Source organism: Neolamprologus brichardi, chromosome 9, assembly GCF_056152115.1.
Source record: "Neolamprologus brichardi isolate AB-2024 chromosome 9, ASM5615211v1, whole genome shotgun sequence".
NCBI lineage: Eukaryota > Metazoa > Chordata > Actinopteri > Cichliformes > Cichlidae > Neolamprologus > Neolamprologus brichardi.
This window is the reverse complement of record NC_142112.1, coordinates 11,276,972-11,291,474: the sequence shown is the minus strand read 5'-3', so window position 1 is coordinate 11,291,474 and position 14,503 is coordinate 11,276,972. Positions and strand designations below refer to the sequence as shown.

The 14,503-nt window shown below is 41.8% G+C and overlaps 1 protein-coding gene across 2 annotated transcripts in view; it reads right to left on the bottom strand.

The window, feature by feature from the left end:
- znf438 (zinc finger protein 438) overlaps nucleotides 1–13,818 on the bottom strand; it is a 51,652-nt gene extending 37,834 nt beyond the window's left edge. For both annotated transcript variants that reach the window (XM_006804502.3, XM_006804504.3), the window contains exon 1: nucleotides 13,706–13,818. The gene's annotated coding sequence lies outside the window, so the exon portion shown is untranslated. The remainder of the gene's footprint in view (nucleotides 1–13,705) is intronic.
- Nucleotides 13,819–14,503: the final 685 nt, after the last annotated feature.

The following is a 14,503-nucleotide window of genomic DNA, read 5'->3' as shown; positions in this document are numbered from 1 at the left end:
ACAGACGAGTTGGGAGAAAAGAATGATAAAAATAAAAACACACACGTACGGTCTTAGCAAAGAAAGTGTATGTGTGCAAAACAATATGTCGTTATAATTACATTATCATTTTAACCAGTTAGATCACTACCAGATGTGCTATAATTACCAAGTGAAATCTTGAGAAATCTAATCAGTTCATCCTCAAGTACAAATGGATCTCCTCCTGGTGTTCCTGAGACATCACATCCAGAAGAATAGGATGGACATGAAGTTCTTCCTTTCCCTAAAGACAATGTTTAAGAGGTGAAGAGAATAGGATCGATGCACCAAAAGGGAAGGAACAAGCTCAAGTTTACAAGGTTACAAGACTCCTTTGGAAATATTAAAAACATCTAGACAGAACTAGATGTTCTAGTTCTACAAACAATGGGAGGAAAATTAAAAATAAAACCATATGCAAACACTTACTTAGATTGGTGGTAGATCAAGAAATTACACACGAACAGAAAAAGCACCCATATAGCTCTCTTATATGACTGTTTGGATCAGCCTGCTCTTATACTAGCTGTAGCCTATGGACACACATCCACTACTCTACTCAAATCAATGGGGAAAAAATCATAATAAACGCTGGGTGGCATGAAATTATATACTTACATATGGTATAAACTGCTAAGTGCTTTCAGCCTACATGGAGAAAATCAGTTGAGTTGCAGTCAAAACTGCAGAACCTGAGAACATGTCAAACTTTGGTCAATTTCAACTAAACTATAAGCTCACGAGGAACATCAGTGTGGTTGAATAAACAGTGAGGCTGTACTGAGGGCCAACCTGGAGCTATAAGTGACTGAGTGACACTATGACACCCACAGAGCCTGCAAGGTTTTTGTTTTAGGCCTGCTGCTCTTCACCATCTAACTAACAGAAACCCATTTTATTCTTCAATACACAAACTACAGCCAACACACAATATAAATAATAAGTAAATACATTTGAAGTAAAACAGAACTTCAGTTTGTACTGATGCTAAAAAAAACCTATAGTCAAATTATAGCTTAAGTGACAGCCTCTTGGCAGCTTTATATTCAGAATAACAGGCTACAGACCAACACAGGAGATGCAGAGAATGTAAACTTAATATTAGAAGACAGGGCAATGAGACGTCCTCCCTTTCACTTAAATAGCCTCGTCCTTGTCCTAAATTTCCCAAATGTATTATTCTTTCCAAAGAAATAAATCAAATCTAACATTAGCATGGCTGATGACACCGTGCCAAGGCGGCTAGGGCAAAATAAAAATGCCCACATACAGATAGGAGCAAACAAGCAGTCAGCTCTGTTGTTCTGTCTGCGAAAGCCCTGCAGGCCCTCGGGCTCGGGAACCACTTCTCCCACTACAAACAGCTCTGCACTCGGGCCCCAGATGTCTCATTACTGTAAAACAAGCAGAAAGATGAGCGACGTACAAGCCACTGGCCCACAACGCTGCCTCCCTTTCAATTAGAAGGGATTAGCCTAGCCTGAGCGGGCCTTCCTGTGCTGTGATATGCTACCTTGCCTCGTGCAGGACAGCCATATGTCAGAGTTAAATAAATTACAGAGGAGCTGAAAAGCTTGGCGATAGCAGAAAGGGAGTTATGGCTCCACTGAAGTGCACAACAGGCTTAATGGGAGTAGGATGCTATAGCCTCTATAAAACTTTACACCCAATGAAAGGGGGCGTGGGCAGAGAAACAGGTATACGCCTTCCCCCAGTGACTGCCATAAATTAGACCTATAGGATCCCACAATTCCTCGGTGGATTTAGCAGTTTTACTCAGCGTGCATTAATCAAGTGATAAAGCCAAGCCTGTGAAATTTCTGCAGCGTCATATTTTGGCTACACAAGCTGGACAGCTCTCATCCAGGCCCCGTGACACGCTGTCTAGGATGGGAGACCAAACCTAACGGGATAGCCAGGCCCTCATACTGCCTGCATCAGTCACTTTTATTGGCACAGGGCGGTGTGGGCTTTAACAAGACATTTTACTCGTCAAAGGAACCGACATTACATAACCATAAAACGATGAGGCCCACAAATCACCCGTCGACTTGTGATGCATGGAAGGGCTGGGCTTGTTGTGTGGCTCACAGCCCACTGCCGGTACACAGTCTGCACAGTCTAGTGTTTGCGGGTGAACTGGTAACGACAACAACAAAAGATCCCCAATGCAGCCCGTTTGCTCTGCGGGCCAGGCGAAAGCAGCCCAAGTGCTGGAGTTACGACAGCGTCCCACATAGAAACCAAAGTAAAACTACACTAACCCCTTTGCCCACCACGCTGCATCATTTTCCAGGGAGTCTGTGCCATAGCTGGAGAGACTCCACTGACCAGGGGCGTCTGTGGTTGAACTGAGCTAGTCTGCAGGTCTGGAGAGGCAGGCAGGCTCCGCTACACCCCTGACATGGAGCACCATCGCAGGGGGAACGTCTGAGTAATGGCGGGGTAACTTGATCCAGGGCTGGGAAGGAGTGGGAGCAGCCCTGACGCCTAAATCATAGCTTTGGGATGGAGGCAGGGAGACACACAAATGTGTCTGGAGGAAAGATATGCCGAGAGATGAGAGGCTGAGGAGACAGTGGGTAGGGCAGGCAGAGAAATGAGCAGCAAGAGGAGAGCGGAGGGGAGGGAAGGTGAGATGGTATATCTGGGAAATGGCCAAATGACAGGGGATGAAAGCGAACGCCTCTCTGCTAACTTTCATGCGAGCGCCGTGCCCGCCGCTGGAGTGGGAGGGGCCTCGGAGGGACGACAAGGCGTGGGTTTGGGTTTCAAATTCTCAAGCCCGTCTCAAACAGAATAAACACGCGTAGGCCCAAAATGACTTCCATTTTCCCTGATGTCTGGAGCTAAGTGAGATACTTAGACTGGCAGACAAATAAATATATCCCTCTTCATATAGGCCAAAACATTTAACCGGGAATTAACCTGCTCTACGGAGCAGAAAGCAAAGAATCACTTTAACACTTACAGAGGCTAGCATAAAATAAATGTCAGTTACGTGCATCATTTTGCAGTAACTTCACCAACTAACAAGTTTCCTCATAACTGTTTGGATCGTTTGCTCATACCGAGGCTGCTAGCTTGTGGCTAACTATGAACTCCAGCGTTAGCCCCTTTTCCTTTATCAGCTTCTTTAAAATGCTCACCTTTTAAAGAAGCTGATATCTTTAGCCTCATTTTGTTTTTTAGAACAACTCCTATACTCTCTGTTTCTCATAAAAACATAACATAATATCAACATTTGGAACAAGAGAAGACCAGACATATTTCACATTTTATATCAAGGAAAATGAGACACTGTAACACCGGTAACAACACAAAGTGTGTTAGCTCTGCTACTCTAGTAGAGTTAAAAATCAGCACTGTGTTTGGCATTCAAACTCTTAAACTGTAAGATTAAACTGCCTGCCAGTCCCTAAAGAATGCTTCTTACACAACATTAGTGATAACTTTAAGTGTCATGACTTGGGTCCTGCTTTACTGCGAGATGTGTAGAAAAACAGAACAGGGTTCACACAGAGTGGAGGATTCGGGGGGGTAGTGGGAGCACCATGCCTTGTTTTTGTAGGGGCCAACAAGAACCAGAACAAATGAAACCTACTTGATTCATGCTTATGGATTTATGCCCAAAGTAACCAGTTTAAATGTCATTTATTTCCTCTTAAGACTTAATGAAACTGAGACTTTTTTTTAAAATAACTTTACACTTCAAAAATACTCTTGTTCTTCTTTAGCAACCATCAGTATTTGCAAAACATTGCAGCAAAATTAGACCTTTAAAAATACCCTGCTATACACATTTTAAAAACTCCAATACAAAAATAGAGAATGATGAGAAAACCCCATGACTGCACCAACTCATAGCAGGGCTAGGCCACTAAACCACTTCTTCATGATCGTGGCAGAACGCAGCTTCCTTTTCCTAAAACCTTTATATACAAACAGAGAGAACATCCTGCTACACATTTTTAAGAGCTGTTTTCAGTTGGAGGTTAAGCTTGGGGTTAAGGGCTTTGATCAAGGGCACCTCAGTGTGGAGGTATTGCAGAAAAAGGTATACACACTTTCTCACTAGATCTGTAAGAGCTGTAACTGAAACTCGTTATCATAAAGCACCTGATTTGACTTGTGACGCATCACACTGACAAATCTAAAAAGTACCACCCTGTAACCGTTACCGTCCAGGGTCGGTACTGAAGTCTACTCTCATCAAAGCACTCGGTGGCATTTTTGACCAAAATGGTTTGCTAGAAGTGGAACACAGCCAGGAACTATGCTAATACTCAGAGGGGCAGCCTAATATAATAATATACCTTAGCTGCCTGCAGCCTACAAATCCTGTAACAGTCAGTCATTAGACTTCACATGTAATTTTCATTAACTTTTCTTGGAAACAAGAGTCTAGCAAGACCAACAATTTAGCCGAGAAAGAAATGCTCACCAGACTATTACTGAACCACATCCTCCTTTTTTCCCCCCATCCACAATATGGTCGCCTATTCATTATTCAGGCTAGAGATGCACTTTCCTTGTTCTTCAATCCGCCACTCTTGACTTCTTTGGGCAGCACTTAACAGATGCAATGCATATCATCTGCACAGAATTCAGATAGAACTAAAAAAAAATACGGGGGGAAAGTGGGCTACATGGGATGAGAAACTTTAAGGTTTTCTTTTCAAAACTCACACAGGAGAGTTCTATCTTTTTAGGAAAATAGCTGCATGTTAATTCAGTTTTGCAGGGTCTATATTGGGCCCATAATGTAGACGCACCATAACTGAGAAAGTAGGCCAAGCCTTCCAGCAAGTTTCAGCTCAGAAAAACACATTTATTAGCAGCTACACAGTCCAACCTGCGAGCTAATCCATGCAGAATGACGGGCGGAATGTTCAGCTGTATTATCATATCCCTCGTGTAAAATGTCAACAAGTTTTGGGAATGCTCTCAGCTTCTTCTTTGTCTTTTTTTGTTACTCTACTACTTAGGCTGTTACTTCAAAGCTTGGAAACAGAATGATGCCTGAGTGCAGAAATCTGGTGTGTGCATGTGTGTGTGTTTGTGCGTTATGGTAACCTGATCTTGGTTATGATTGAGCGGAAATGTTAGACAAGCATCTAAGTTTCCTCTGCCTGCTTCCACCATCCTCATCTAGCCACATGTGAAACCACAGCTAAGCTGTGCGCCGGCTAGAACTAAATGCTCCGGTTGTTGGCGCTCAAACATGTTTACACGCTGGATGCTGGGCTTTGCATGCCAGCCCCTCGCTCATATTCTGGGAGCAGGGGGTGGTGGGAGATGTTATCATGTAGCACAATTCTTCTTTCTTTTTTAATCGTTGAACCTTAAAAGTGTGAGACGTTTCCCACGGTGAGTTGTGTGATAAAGGAGGTCGTGCGTGTGTGCGTGCGTGTAGGAAGACAGAGAGGGTGTTCCTCATGCTGAGTCATCTGTAGGCCAGAGTGTGGCTCTGAGTCGGCGAAAAAAAGAAAAATCTTTAAAAGAAAAATGTGTAGGCTAACCAATTTTCCAAGTGAGCAGAAAGCTGCTCTGTGAAATGAATAAAAGTAAATGCAAGTCATTTCCCAGATTTACCAAAGCCACAATCAAAGCTGATTTATGAGTACGTCATTAGCTTTATAAGTGGATATGTCACATAATCTGGCAGCTAGCCTAAATGAAGTGCACACTCAGTTTACGTTGCCGTGCTCAGCTGCAGTGACCTGCGCTCATGTCACACGAGACAGTCCTTGCAAGGCAAACATAAAGCAGCCACTTAAAGGCAGAGAGCGCCATTCTGCACATCGCAAAAGGGCCACTTCACTCAAATTAGGTCAAATCAAAACATTTTGCCACTTATCTAGCCATGCAGGTCTGATGTCTATTAGCTCAGATTCTACTGTTCGAGGGGATCCTGGGTGCCCGTGCCACAGCCCTATGATTCTTCTACCCGGGGTTAAGCTGTGTGGCATCTTACTGATATTCCAGGAAGTCCCACAACAGTTACCCACAGGAAAGATACACAACAGAGCAAACTTTAGGGGAATGTCCTAATTAAATTAGTCTAGCTACGAGACGCAGCCATCATATACATTTCTAAATCCTGGCGACTTCCTTTTTGAGTTACTGCATTTACAGAGATTTTCAGAAAACTTGACCTCTGACCTTGAATATGAGGTCACACGTAATTGGAATTTTTAATACATACACTTCCGGTCAAACGTTTTAGAAAACCCCAGTTTTTCCAGTTATTCATTGCAATTCAAGTCATTCAAGTTTAGTGAATAGTTAAGTTAAACCCTACAACCATAATGGGTGGCTGTGGCTCAGGTGGTAGAGCAGATCGGCTACCGATTAGAAGGTTGGTGGTTCGATCTTGGCTTCCCCAGTCTGCATGTCAAATATCCTTGGGCAAGATACTAACCCCAAGTTGCCCTCCGATGTGTGAATGTAGATTAGTTTGCACTTGTGTTTAGAAGTGCTTGTGTGAATGAGGCATGTTGTATACAGCGCTTTGAGTTAGGGCTGCTCAATTAATCGAATTTTAATCACGATCTGGGCTTTCAACGATCATTAAAAATGACTGAGCCGATTATTAGCCCCTCCCTCGTGCTTTACTCTCGCGCTGCTCTGTGTGGCAAATCGAGCGCACCTCTCTGCATTTCGAACACGTGTCACAACAATTAAGAGCAGCGGTTCCCAACCTTTTTTGCACCACGGACCGGTTTATGCCCGACAATATTTTCACGGACCGGCCTTTAAGGTGTCGCGGATAAATACAACAAAATAAAACTAGTACCGGTACCGAAAAAAAGAAGATTTATTCATAACACACGTGAAAAGACCCAGGAAAACCGAGTAAACGATAAAAACGATAACAAAATAACGCTGAAAACCGATAAAAACCCTGAAAACTATACATTTCACACCTGAGCCTCAACTCTCGCGGCCCGGTACCGGTCCAAGGCCCGGGGGTTGGGGACCGCTGATTAAGAGGACCTGAGGGAAGCTCGGAAAGCTAAGCAGAAGTTATTTGGAGAGGAGAGTGACTGCCGTTGGTTGAAAAGAGAGGTAAAAAAAACTTCAGTGGTGTGGAAACATTATGGGTTCGCGGAGTCAGACGTGGATCAAGTAGACATAGTGTGTAAACTTTGCTACAGTGTCGTAGCTGCACCACAGAGCAACACTGCAAAGTTCACTAAACATAGATGTTTACATTTTTCATTATTTTTTATATTGCAAACATTTGCACTGTTATCAGTATTTGCACACTATTTTATATTATTTTTTGACAATCTTTAAAGTCATTATTCAATACATTGTTATTGTTAAATAAATATCGTCAAATAATCGAGATCTCAATTTCAGTGAAAATAATCGTGATTATCATTTTTGCCATAATCGAGCAGCCCTACTTTGAGTACTCTGGGAGAGTAGAAAAGCACTATATAAGAATCAGTCCACTTACCATAAACCACCTATCTAAATGTATTTATTTTATTGAGACCTTTCCTCTTTCTTTTCACTTTTCCTTACACTTAATTCTTTGTACAGCATACAAATACTCATTTTCTCATGCAAATATTGGCAGGGTGCTGCCATCACACCTCACTGCTTGGGTTAACAGCGCCTGCAGCTTTGATCGGGGATCCTGACCATTTTGGTGATCAGATAATAGCCTTGTGTTTACAACATCAGAAATCATTGAAATAAATTCATTACAATACTGAGTGAGAGTGGAGGAGATCACCAAATGTTCTGTTCAGCTCACAAAAAAACCAAAAACTACATTTGCTATAACATGTAATATATTGACTACTGTCTCTATGCTGTCTGTGGCAGCTTGGCTATAAAAACTACTTTCAGTAATGTATCCATTATGTTTAATTAGTCAACTGACTAATTGTCAGGAATTTCTTCTCCAGTAGAAAGCAGTTCCAGAGAAATCTTCAGATTTTCCCATAGAAATAACGGCCAGGGACGCACACAGCAAGGACTTCACAAATATTCAGGTCACTAAGAGTGAAAGGCAGCCAGCTGCTCTGCTGCCTTTAATGCTTCATTTAAGTTCACAATAAATATGCTGCGCTCGTCTCCGTGGGCATTTTTTTTTATTCTAAAGAAGAGAGTAAAGAAAATGGCAAGTGCAGCATATTCATTATTACTTTAAATTAGCTGGAAGTCCAGCAGTGCTTATATACATTTTTTTATTTTAATTTTTCCTTTTTCAGAGTTTTTCCTTCCATAAAAGACGTTATTACCCAGGGCCAAAGGAAACACATTAGCACTGTAAATGTTTGATTGACAGGGTTTATTTAGATAGAATGGAGTATTTATTCTTATGATACAGTCAAAAATAACAGGAAAATACACATTCTGATGACATTCTGGGGACAAGTTTATTCCTTTTAAATAAGGGAGTGATTCATTTAAAATGTTAGCATATTTCTTTCTCCATCAATCCGAGAGAACATTGAATATACTATCAGTTTAACAGTGGACTGTCCTCCTAACTTTTGTTGCTGTTAGCTGGCTAGCCCCTGCCAACTGCATGTTTTCGCTGCCAGCTACTAGAGGTGGGAATCACCATACATCCCACGATACGATATTATTGCAATTTTTAAAAAATATTTTGTGATATTCAGATTCTGCACATAAAGGTCAACTTTATCAATATTCATTTTATCTAATAACAAAGTCTCACACTCAGTCTTTCTCTCATTTCAGTTTTATTGTTGACAAACTGAACGGTTTGTATTACAGTCTAGTCCAACTTAACTGAATCAACCATCTGGTACAATTATAGCTATTCTGAACTATGCAGTTTATGAAAACTATGCAGCCCCTTCAGTAACTGAAGAATTTGAAAGTAAATTAAAACAAAATATAATTTTACATTAAATAAAAAAGTTTTAAACTTAATTAAAATAAAACATGTCTTAAATTAAAATAAGTAAACTGTCATGTTTATTGCTGCCAAAAAAAAAAAGTTAAACACATTTGGACAGTGAAGGAATGTCAGGATTCTTGCTCAGAAAAAGGATCAACATGCTCTGAAGTCAGAGCACAAAAACCTTTTTTGTAACAAAATATCAATTTCTGCTGTCCCTGTATCGATACATTATTAGCAAACAAAATATCACGATACTACACAGTATCGATTTTTTCCCCCACCCCTACCAGCTACCTCAGCTGCCACATGGGTGGATAAATTCCTGTGACCCGTCAGATCTCTTTACTATGATCAGCTGTGAAGTGGACAATCACACTAACCAGAACCTGCATCTGATGGAGAGCTGATGGCATCGAGTACATCATGTTCAGCAAGGCAGCAGTGTAGGGAAGAAAGAGAAAATTCCTCTGTTCATCTATTTGCCAAAAGCTACTGGATAGTTTGTATATCTGCAGACAACTACCTGCTAAAAAGTATTAATTAATAACTTGGTAGCTCGCGTCTTATATTATACATACACACGTAGACAGGACAGCATTATTAAGTGCTGTTAAACAGAGCAAGAAATTAAACACAGCTTTTCCAAGCATCCTAGTTATATTTTGGATGCTTATATTATTCTACTAGAAATTAAATGTTTCCACAGCAACAATAACAATAATTATTTGTTTTTTGCCCGTTACAGTTCAAACCTTTCCTGAAGTTTGTATGCTGTGTATAAACTGGAAGCTCACTCTCAGTTTTAACTTGATTTTACAAACATTACAAAGTTAAATACTCAGCATTGGTCAGTTTTTCAGGGGGGCTAGTATTTTGTCAGGCTAAAAGAGGTGATGATAATGATGACTCCCTCCTGGCTACTCCATGCTTTCATTCACATACTATAAAGCTGCATGGCCTGGATATGACATCCAGGTCCTAGGCTAGGACACTGTTTGTAGAGAGAGAGATTTTTCTGTCAATTCTTCAGCTTTTCTTTTCTTTTTTTGGTTTCATTGTTTTTTCTGTGAGCCAGCCAATCAGAACAGAAACAGAATGCAGGATTTCCAGTGATGACAACAAGCTCAATCACACTGGAGAGGCTGGTGGTAGGAAACTGAGTGGTGGCGGTTACTGTTTGTGAAGCATGTGTTGGAGGAGTTTTGTTATGAGTGTAAGACCTCCACCAAATGCAGAAAGTCATCTTCTGATTTGAGTGGCATGACCCGTTTTCCATCATCAGCACAAATATCGCTGAAACAGCGATTTCTGTGAATAAAGGGTTTTCCAGTGAAAACATTTTTTCTGTTAATGTGCCACCACATGAGATATTCTGCACTTCTGAATTAGTTCTCACTGGCATCAAATCAAGCAGACCAGCAAGAGGAGAGAAAGAGCTCTTCTCTAAAACACTGCCAGCCAGGTGCTCTTGAGCAAGGCACTGAACTGAAGTTTCAGACTTTCCCACAGTAAGGATAGACTGTTACAGCATCTTTATTATGTATAAATAAATAAATACTGGGCTGCTGTAGATGGTGACCATAATATATAGCTGTGTCTAGAAAGAAAGACCAAGAATACTGGCTGGAACATGTATACCACAGCAAGACAGATTTCCAGCTCCAAATAGATGGCTCTGACTGGCGGGGAATTTTCTCCCTCGATCCTCTCCAAAATCCGTCATTAAAACATCTTTAAAAGCGTTTAATATCCACTTTTCATTTTCTGTGAAAGAACTGAAAAGGGCATCAACAGCAGCCCATCGGCCTGTTTACTGAGATCAGAACTGGAACCAAAAATCTAAAAACCACATAACAGTGTAACAAAGATTTCATTCCACTTCTAGTACATGTCACATTGTTGTCATACTACAAATTCTCTGACTCTCCCACAGCTCCCATAAACAGACAGCTGATCTAAAACTGAAGCCTGCAAATCACATGTCTATTAAAGACGCCAACCCTCCTCCAGCCTTGGATTTCCACTGTGTGAAAATGTCACTAAGCAATGCCAATTAAGTCAAAACCTTGACTTCCACATCAAACAGCATGCCTGAAAGAAAAAACAAAAAGAAGCCCTCTGTGGCTCTACAAACGAGCAGCGGGAAGGTTTTGCTGACTCAGGAGTGATGGTTCCACTGTGACGCATGGATGCGCAAACCGGGCCGACATTGGAAGAGTGATCAGAGGGAAACATTACCTGCCATCTCATCACAAAAATCAACATCTGGATAAGCGAGACTGCACTTGGAAACAAGCGCTCTGGACACATGCAGGTAAACTGAGCTCTTCTGGGACTGTCACCAGAGGTATGTTTGGAGGGGGGGAAATGAGCAGCATTTGATGAAAAGAACAGCTTGTCAGCTGTTAAGCACAGAGGTAGAAACATTTTCGGGGGTTGGACAACAGCCACTGGCACTTAAAACAATGCACAGAGAGTGGGGAGAGTGGATTCCCCTAAACACGTTTCAGAAATACTCAGTACTGCTGATTTCATCTGCTTTTATTCCAAAGCAGGAATACCACCATCTCCTGTGCCACTGCCCAAGATCGCAGAGTTGAACTGCAGAATGACTAGGGATGGGTACCGGTATCCGGTGCCATGATGGCACCGGTTCTGACATAAACGGTAGTAACCAGACCGAAAAGCAGCGCACACTTCGGTGCTTTATTTCGGTGCTTTTTTTTCCTGAGCTGTCATACACTTTAGATTCTAGCAATCATTTTAAGTTTCCGAGGATAGTAGGCGGGTCCAGGTACGTACGTTCTTTTAGAGCAGAGCTAAAGATTAAAAATGCCCAAAGCAAAGCGGTCAGAAGTTTGGCTGTACTTCACAGCAAAAGATGCAAACTCAGCAGCCTGCAACAAGTGCTTTAAGCTGATACTGTGATACTGTCAAAGGAGGTAACACCGAAAATCTGATGAAACACCTGGCGATGCATAGCGTTTTTTTTAAAAGCCGAGAAATGCGGCGTATTTGATAGCTTGCTGCGAGACCTCACACCGAGCGCATCTACTGCAGGTGTGGTGCCTGTTATCGGACCCGGAGTTTGCAACATCCCCCAAAAACCCGAAGAGTAGAGTCCTGGCCCCTAGCCCTGCCAGTGTAGCAGAAATGATGACGGATGATGATGGCAGCAGCAGCCGTTCTTCTCTGCGTGAGTAGCTTAATGTTGTTCGTGTGTAATTTACGTTGAGTAGGCTAACCACGTTATTACATTAATGCATGTAAGGTGAACTAGCAAACATCATCATAGCTACATGCGGCTGTCTTCTTGTTTGATGGCAGATACTCCCTTCACCTTGGCCAAAAAGGCTAAAATGACCAAAGAAAAAGTGGAAAACAGTTAAACATGAGAGATTTTTGGACAAAGTTTGTGTTTTTTCCATTGATTAAGCACTGCTTCCAGCCAGGAGTGATACCATATATGCCCCATAGCTGCAGAAAAGGCTAACATTGTTATCTTTTTACAAAAAAACAGCTGAACATGAGAGGTTTTTGGACCAATTTTGTGTTCTCCATTCTTTAAGCACCGGTTTGAGCACCGTTTAAGCACCGGCACTGTTTCAAAAGTACCGGTTTGGCACCAGTATCGGATAAAACCTAAACGATACCCATCCCTAAGAATGACAGACTCAGTGAGCGCCCATGATAACAATTAGTTATTTTTCAGAAGATATCATGCAAAATAAGTGTTCACAGAGGGTGAATGTATAACCACATCACATGTGCACATTCCAATCTCCACTACAAATCACAGACAGTTCTGTGTCAAGCACTGTACACAGTTTCACATAAAAAAGTGATTAAAAACAGATTAAAACACTCTGAAACAAATGGTGTGCATGTTGCAGATGTTTGGGGAACCTCTTGAATAAACACCGCAGCTCTTAATCTGCAAAGGGCCTGAGGTGGAAAATATACAAGTACGTCTATTATTATCTACTTAAAAAAATCACATATGCTATAATAAAATCACAACTTCTGACAATTAAGAAATGTTTTGGGGGCTGCATCTCATTGCACTGCTCCAAAAGGTCCTATAAATTCTTGGCAGCATGACTTGCAGTGTTCTTTATTTTAGATATTTGACACACATATTTGTATAAATGACAAAATCTCTGCCAGCCACTAAATGTCAGCTGGCATTATACTGCATATCCTGGCTAAACCCCTGACCCATCTGCACACTCTTAGTTATAACGTCTACAGCAATCAAGACTGATATCCATCAAATTTATACACACTGAGGCTCCAGCTCGATCCTCCACTCACACGTTAAAAGCCCAGGAACTGAGCTGAGGGCAGACGTTGGGTTGCATTCAAAACAATATGAATCAGCCTAGTATCTGCTTCCACATGTCTCGGGTCTGCGTTGTGTCAGTGTACACATCTCACTGCAGGGAATCCTATCCTGATGACGTATTTGTGCACAGCACAGCTGCAGGGTTAGCCGCAGGCCTGCTCTGCATTAGCTACACACAGCCTGTATGACATCGTAGTTACATTTCCTCTACCCACCGTGTGATGCATGAGTACTTTTACACCAAATGCCACACTTTCTGGAGACTGTTATTTCAGTTTGAAGCCGCTATCCACACTATAAATCAACACCAGAGCCAGGGATTGTTCCCGCTGCAAGTACAAGGCACCCTGACAACATTGCAAAGCGAGCCGTTTTCGGCCTCGTTTCCCCCCCCTGTAAGCTACGGGTTGGGTGCAAATGTTGAATAACCTTTAAACTTGTCTCACCTGGATCCCCAGTTATGTGGCGGATGTGCCCTCAAACTACAGGGTGGCTCATTTTTCTTAAAAACCTGGCAAAAACGTCGATCCTCAAAACTGTTTCTCTACAGCCATTTTGAGCCAAACCATCCGCTTGATCCGGCGAGGGGTGATGAATGTGTGCGACTCATCAAACGCTTACGTTTCTCGACGTTCCCACACTTCAACTATATTTTAAAAGTTAAATAACACACAATTATTCCACTCTGCAACTGGCAGTGTCAGTCTGAGTGAAAAGGGAAGAACATAATACAGTCGCTCATTTCTTTTATCACCCCGTTTGGGCATAAATAGTACGGCCCGTTAAATTCTGGGGACCTACTTTCCTCTGTTCTGTCAGAGCAGCCAATGAGTAGCCGTGTAATAACCTGTAGCAGCGCAGCACATCACTGAAGCTGTCAGACAACTCAGACACGTCAAACATATAAGAGCGGGCTGGTGGGGGTCACTGCAGGACACGGTAACAGACGCATAACGGTGTTTCAAAACTTTAGACGAAAGCACGTAACCACACATACAACTACTGTATGTGAGGGTGTATTTTATTTAAGGCTGCAGTGACACAAGGGACCCCATTCCTTTGGAGGGGCCTCAGTCTTGCCTTGTAGGAAGTGTGTGCATATACCTTCTTACATATATTTTTGTTTAACTGAGTTTTTACTTATTAGTATTAGTAGTATATAAAGGTAGCATCTAAAACAACTATAATTCTGCATCAAAAAATCACAGTAAAGATTGGGATGTCTCAAACACTGATGAAAAATA